Source organism: Drosophila sulfurigaster, chromosome 2R (assembly GCF_023558435.1).
Source record: "Drosophila sulfurigaster albostrigata strain 15112-1811.04 chromosome 2R, ASM2355843v2, whole genome shotgun sequence".
NCBI classification, from domain to species: domain Eukaryota; kingdom Metazoa; phylum Arthropoda; class Insecta; order Diptera; family Drosophilidae; genus Drosophila; species Drosophila sulfurigaster.
The window spans coordinates 11,974,095-11,982,225 of NC_084882.1; positions in this window are offsets into that span (position 1 = coordinate 11,974,095).

The window sequence follows — 8,131 nt, forward strand, 5'->3', positions numbered from 1 at the left end:
AAGGTAACCTCAAAGGACATTTTCACGTCTGAGCGCACAAAAGGAGCTCACAAAACTCATTGTGCAATTGGCACAATTAAACATTGCGGCGGCATCTATCTAACGTAGTATCTGAAACTTTGTCTCTCTATCTCGGTCTATGTGAAAAGGTCTCAATGATTTCGGGAGAAATCCGCAAGGAATCTGGACAAGTTTTCGGTGCGACTTCAAAGAGTGGAAATTGTTGCCAATTGTTTGATTGTTTGGCACAAATGTTTATGCTTGACTGCGAGACAAAAAACAAACACAAAACAGTTCAAGCGGCATTAGTTGAAACAACACACAAACCTAGACGGATGGGAGGGAAGTCCTGGGAAATTGAGGCAGCTCGACAATCTGGTCGGGTCAACCTGACCCGGCCAAAAGCCGCGGACCCAAGTCATGCGGTCTCGTGCGAAATGCAAAGCTCGTGTCAGAAAAATGCGCCAAGAAAATAATTAAAATTGATGTGCTGCGGCTCCCGAGAGACCCAGAGACTCAGAGGAAGGGGGAGAGATAGGAGGGATGGAAGGAGGAAAGTCCAAGGACTCGAGCGGTAGCCGGTGAATATTTTGACAGACATTTTCAAAACTAAAATGCCGCACGCCAAGCTCAGGCCACAAAACCGTGGCATGTGTAGTACGAACGAACAGCGCAGCTCACTTGTGCCATAATTTGATTAAAATTGCCACGGAAAGGCCGCCAACAACAATAAGAGCAACAACTATAGCAACAACAAGGACTACAACATATGACTGAGTGGAATATGTTATGGGTTCAGTTTGGGCTTCAGTTGAGCTGAATGCGTGGAGAGCTTCTCCCGAGGCAAGCGCGGCATATTCCTTGCCGCCTTTGAGAATGTTGCACGTTCTGATGAGGTTCCTGCATGATGAGCGCTTTGCTTTGTGCTTCTGCTTTCCCTATACACATAACATACTCTGGCACTCTTGCGATCTAACGGAACTCAAACTAACATCAGCGTTAGTATAATAAATAAAAAAAATATTCAAAAATGTTTAAGCGTAAAGATTAAATAGAAATATATAATAGATTCGTGGTAGAATAAAATTTATCATAGAAAAATTATACTTATAAAAAAAATAAAATGTGAAGAGATGTTGTGAAAAAAATAATTAAAACTCACATAACCAAAAAAAATTAATTATAAAAAATAGTCAAATAAAAAAAAAAGACAGATTGAAAAGCATAATAAGAAGTTAAAATTTAAAATAAATTGGGAAATAATTTGACGTTAATAAAACAGAACTTAATCTTTTTGAAATATATATATATATAATATGTAATTGGGAAATCGGTCAGAGCGGAAACACATAATAATTTATATTGTTCTCGATCAAAATGCAGTTCAGATGAAAGAGGAAAATTATAGAAATGAATAAACATTTAAAGACAAAACTTATTTTAAATAAAGATATACGCATATAGTATATTTAATTGACGTACAATATATTTTTAATTTAATAGGAGCTCATATGATAAGACATAATAAAATAATGTTGTGAAAAAAAGTATAAGAAAAGTATTGGAAGTGAGTTGAGATGTAGATAAGATTTCAAAAAATATGGATTATTACAATTATTTCATTAAGGCGAAAAATAAACTGAAGTTAAATAAATAATAAAATAACGAATGTGTTAAACGAAAGAGCTAAAAAGTACATTAAAGGAAAGATCGTACTAAAGAGAAGAAACGTAGAAAATAAAATAGCGATACAATAAAATAACGAAAGTGTTAAATAGAAGAGTTAAAAAAGTGCATTAAAAGGAAAAACATTAAAAAAGATAGTAAACTCCAATAAAAGCAAATATATTTAAGAAATTCATGGCACTTCTAGAGAAAAAAATAAATTTATTTCTTTAGCTGGCCACAGCTTCATAGAGAGAATATTCTACCAAAATATTCTATCCAGCAATCTTATCTATTTTTATTTTTAGCCAGATTTAATGCAATATAATCGAGGTCAACACTTGCACTTGGCAGTGCATAAGACAGTCGGTCTGTTGGTCTCTTCCTCTGCTGTTGCTGCTGCTGTTGTTCTGTGAGCCTGACGACTCAACTCGTATCTACGCGCTTTGTTTTTTATGAGGCATAATTATACCCTTCTGGCGGAGGCAGCGAACTCGGGCCGGCCATAAAGATAGCTCCCCCCGGGGTCGCTGCCAGCGAGCCATAAAGTTGCCATGGATTTAGTTTGATTTTAATATGTGTCGTGTTTAAATATATCTTTATGCCATCGTGTGATTGGGAGCAGTGCATCCAAGCAGCTGCTTGCCTTGCTTTGACTTGCTTTTCAATTGAAAGCAGACCAAACGCCCTTTTGGGTGCCACGCCTATTGCTAACCTTGTCACCTCAACCGGCACCGCAACGACACCGCAACAAATTAATGGCCAAAATCGAATTGGTTGCACTCCCGCGGACACTTTCCACTCGAATTAGACGCAAATGCAACGGATATTTGAGCAGCAGGACATTCGGTCAGGTTAGCCAAGGATATGCTAAACGTCCTTCGCTTACCTGTTAAAGGCAGCATTCGCACATCATTATCGCCGGTCGACCAATGCCATTAGCAGCACATTAGATGCGCTGCATCTCAACCAAATTCAAGGTCCGCCACAGGACCTTTGCACTCTGAATACCTAACCTCAAACTTGGGTGTTACCCAAAACTCGACTTGAGAGGCACCCAAGACAAATCTGTAAACACACTCGACTTAAGCCAGCATTACTCGCAAAATGCTAGCTAAATGAGTTGCATATTTACATATATTTGGAAAACGAGTATTGTTAAGCAAACATAACCTCAATTTAAGTGTAACATAACCTCAATTAAGGGATGCTATGCGAGAAATACGCTAGTAAAAAGAGCATACTATGATTTAGCGAATTGAAACTAATCTTTTACTTAACTATAATTGTAGCTAAATTTTTAATGTATTAAATAAATATATAATAATATTAGTTTTATAAAACTGTAATTGAAAAGTACTATTATTTATTTTAAGATTTGACATAAATCAATTTTACTAAATCACTGGTGTTGAAAACAGAGCTGACTGATTTTCTACTAAAATCAAATATAATTAATTTAACTAATAATTTTTGAAAGTGATTAATCTCAATAGAAATTCTTAGATATTATTTAATATTTTATAGAAATAATATTTTTTTTCAATAATAAATAAAATTCTAAAAATGCATTCGATTTTATAAAATTGTAGCTGAAAATAAAATATTCAACATTTGGTTGGTTTTATAAAACCACTAGACAATTTAAAAGTCCCATAATTTGTATTTAGAATTGCGTAGAAATTTAATTTAAATAAATACTACTTATTCTCTTATCTTAAAAACAGAATTTGAAGATTTCCTAATTAATTTAACTAAACATTATTTAATGTTTTATGCATTATGCATTCGCTTTCATAAAATGGTAGCTGAAAATATACATCTTTTGGAATATACAACATTTGGTTCGGATAGGGATCCTTAAAAAATCCCCGCAAACACTGACGGCGTAGCTAACGCTTCCCTCTCCATGGCAAGCCAACATTTGGCTAACCAGAGAATCATATGGACTTCTCCAGGCGAGACTTGACCTTGCAACCTTAGGGGTTCTCTCACAGAGCCATGTGATGTCTCACTCGGCGCAGACAAACCGTCGATAATTTGTTTATGCGCGGTAATCCAGCCAACTGGCAAGTTACAACTGCCAATTGGGCACAATATGAGGGCCAAGAACGCAGCATGCGATAGAGTCAAACTCAAGGCTGTCTTGGCCAAGGTCGGAAACGTGCAATAAATTGGCCAACAAACTGGCGAGAAGAGCAAACAGCAAACAGCAGTGAGGTTAGTAAGTCTTGTATTTTAGAGATTTACGATCTGCAGTTTGCATCGTCGGTTTACAACACACATTCTGTTGAGGCCGAAGAATGACAAAGACCATAAAAATCAATTACGACACGTCTGTCCCTCAACTTTGACACGGAGACCAAACCCAGCGCGATGCTCGATCGAAGGCTGACACTGACGATTTTATGACAACTCATCATAGCGTGACATGCAGCGATACACAGATCGAGAGTCGAGAGAGAGAGAAAGAGATGGACAGAGTTGTGGCAATATAACATTTCGTCTATAATTAGTCATTAAAGCGTAGCATTGTGATCGTCTCCGGGATCTGTTTGGGTTCATTGTAAAAAACACACAGACACACAGAATCGAATATCGAATTCTTAAGATCAGTTGTAGCAGAACTTTAAAGTCATTTTCCTGGAATCTCACTCGCAGTCTGACAATCAGCTCTCAATCTTTTTCAGTTGTCATATGCGGCAATGGGGGCTTATAATATTATTGAAGTTATGTTTATTCTAAAGAGAAATGCAGTTGCGTGTCTAGTTGGCTATGCTACCAACATAATAAATACACTTCTACAGCTCAATTTGCTGCTCTTACTTTCGATACACTTTTTTCTTTACATTGTAATTACCATTGAGAAGTAGGTTACGCTTAAATTGAGGTTAGACGCTGCTAAAGTAATTTGTATTTATCGAGCCTCTAAATTGAGGTTATGTTACGCTTAAATTGAGGTTATGTGCTCAACTGCATAAAGAAGCATTGTAATATCAATATTCTCTATTAAATCACTTCAACAGCAGAAGTCGAATTTATTTACAAACTTTTTTATTAGATATGTCTTCATTAATGTTGAATATAATACATTATTTCATTCACATCAATTAAATTTATGCAAATTATAGATTAAATTTACTTTTTTATTTATCTATAGGCATTATAGCGAATTTTAAGTTAAACTTATTAGTTATTATTCATGGCATATTATATTAAATGTTTATGAAATATATTTTAAATATCCGAAACATTACTAATTGTTAAAATTGTATTCAAAATTTATGAATACACCACTCCTAAGTCAAGAGCTTTAAATTATTTAAAAGAAATATTAAGAATTTTATTTAAAATTCAATTCTATAGACTTTCCACTAGTTTAATTTTGAATTTTAAGATAATGCTAGTTTATCGTCATGACTAAATTTAAATATTAATATATTATATCTATATTATATTTCAATATTTTATTATTATGTCTATATTTCATTTCTAATTTTAGCATAAATTAAGAATAAATGTGTTTTGTACGTAAAATAAGTTTCCATTTAGTTTTAAGTTCGAGTGTCTTCTTCATGTTGTTCCCGAGAGTTCCCCTTCTACCAAATTCAATCTACCCAAACCGCATTCACTTTTAATTTTGAGTTATTGCAATATGAAAACTTGGCATCAATATCAATTCTGTGCAGGGAACGCGCGCCATGGCAAAGCCACAGAAACTTTTGACCCAGACAACTATTAATTGATTCAATTGCAATACCAAACTCCCTCCTAACTAACAAGATAACAAACAATAGACAACAAGAGTGGGAGAGAGAGACAGAGGGAGAGAGAGAGTGAGATCAGTGGAACAGTGTGTCGAACAAATATTAAAAATTAACAACAAAAAATAATTTCCCATAAATTCTCGTTAACGAAAATCAGCCCTGTGCTTGCTTCTCTTTTTTTTTCTTGGTGGATGCAATTTTGTTGTTAGCGCTTCACACAGGCTAATTAAAAGGCAAACAGCGTGTCGTCCATAGACGAGGATGATCGTGGAGACACTTATTGATAAGATAAGCTACTACTCCCCTCTGTGTCTCCCTCTCCATCTCTCTTTCTCTCTCCCACTCGCTGATCATCTCGATGTGGACTTTGTCGGCGCATCACACAATTTGTCTCAAATACAAATATCATTTGTTAATGTCAGGCCTGCGGGCGGGAGGCCTCAGTCTCAGTCTTCCTGAGGGTGATATTCCACTCTCCCTCTCTCTTTCTCTCTCCACTGAGTATCTCTCTCTTGTTCTGGCTGTAACTTAATATGCATTTTAAATGCATGCGTAAACATTGATAGCATATTGATGACAATGGAAACGACGATGACGATGATGCGGATGCTGCGCCTATGACTCTTGATGATGATGATGATGATGCAACTGCCGCTGACCGCTGATAAGAGCTGCTGCCACAAGCAGCGATGATAAAAACAAATGAAACGCAACGCCCTTAATTAAATTTTCGCTTTTGCCCTCGTGCTTCTTTCTTTCGCCCTTTTCCTTTGGCCGTTTCCGTTTTGCGAATTCAAGTTTAGCAAACACGACGATCGACTGCAACAGCAGCATGCGTGCAACACGATGAGGGGCACAAGAGGCAAGAACAAGAAGAAGGCTCGCTGCAGTTTTTAATGTCTCAATTTTGGCTGCCTCGAAGTGGAGAAAATGTCTTCATAAAAAGCACGCTGCTCCACACACACAAAACGCGCGTTAAATGAGCGATCGTTAAAGGGAATTGTGAATCGCGCACACGGGTTGCACGGGTTGCATGCCCCACGCCGTCTTCCTTGCCACACCACAGCTCGGTTGCAGCTCCAGTTGAAGTCGAGGTTTTTGGGCTGGTTGTGTGTCTTGGCTCTGGCAGCTCATGCCTGGAAGCTGTTTATCTGCGTTGCTAGTTGCTGCACAGTGGGACAAAGTCGATTGCCATTTAACAACTTTTGAAGAATAAGAAATTGCATGTTAAATCAGGTATAGAAAATAAGTAGAGTTGTTAGTTGTACAATTTTAATTTAATTAAATTTAATGTTTTTTATTTTACCAATTTTAGTAATGCAACAAAAATTTTAATGCTACTTACATATGTGAGTACAACATTTTGAAATCGTTTTATTAAACATTTTATTATTTGAAATAGTTATTTCTATACCATTGTGAAAATATATTACTTAGTTAAATATTGCATATAAATTATATGTTATATATTTTCATCAATCCTTTACCTAAGCACTTTATTAAACTTTTATATATTTATATGCAAGAAATGTTATGTTATGTTTAGCTATTAGTTAAGCTATTAGTTGAATAAAATGTATTAAATTTTCTAAGTGTAAAATAAATATGTTTTAAAAAATCAAATTGACTCTTAACAAAATGTTTAATATTTATAAAATTTCTCTAAATTATTTCAAGGACTTAATTTAAATTTATTACTTTCAGGTTTAGAGAATGCTGAAAATGATGAAATATTAATTTAATATAAGAGCAGAAGCACTATGCCGACTTTCAACGTCGCTGTTGCAACAAGTGCTGCACGAAAACCACAAAAGACTCAAAAATAAAAAGAACGCGACGTTGACGTGGCAGCTGAAGCAGCAAAAAACGGAGCAAAGCCCCCACACAGCACACGACTTCAACGAAGACGTCACGACGCAACAACAGCCACAACAATAACAACAACAACAACAACAACCTCAACAACAACACAAAGTCTTCTCACATTGGCTTCGTCTGTTGTTGCCTGCTGCAAATGTGTTGGAAGTGTTGCTGCCCGCCTTCCCCTTGTGAATCCCTCGTCGTTGATCTTATCGGCAATTTGTCATGCAAATATTTTACTGCCGCTGCATCACGGCGGCCGCAACGTTGGCGTTGCTGCCACGGTTGCAGCTTAACAACACTGCTATTTTGGTGTTATTTTGGCCAACACTACAAAAAGATAATAAAAGAAACGTTGTTGGATTTGCGTTGGTTTTAGATGTATCTTTAAATTGTGAATAATAATGTTGGTGATTTGAGTCTTTTATTTATCTAAAATATGAAGATGCGTACGTTTCTAATACTACAATTTATTTAAAGTAAATCCTCGCTAATTAAAATCACTGTTTGAAAATTATGAAGAATTTTAAATTCGCGACTTTCGATTTATTTAAAACAGCAGAGTAAATAAAATTATTGTAGAGTAGTAGTAGAGATAAATAAAAATACAATCGTTTTATTACCATTACTCGATTTTATTTATAAGTTAATGGAACTTATTATCTTCTCCTTATTATCTTATTATTCCAACCATAAATGATGAAATAAAGAAATTTAGACTCCGCAACCACGAAAATAACTTAACCTTAAGTCTAGTAGACCACAATTTAACAGTAAAAATACTGAAAAGATACTCGATACCCCCGATAGATAAATGCAAGCAACTAAAAAGTTGCTCT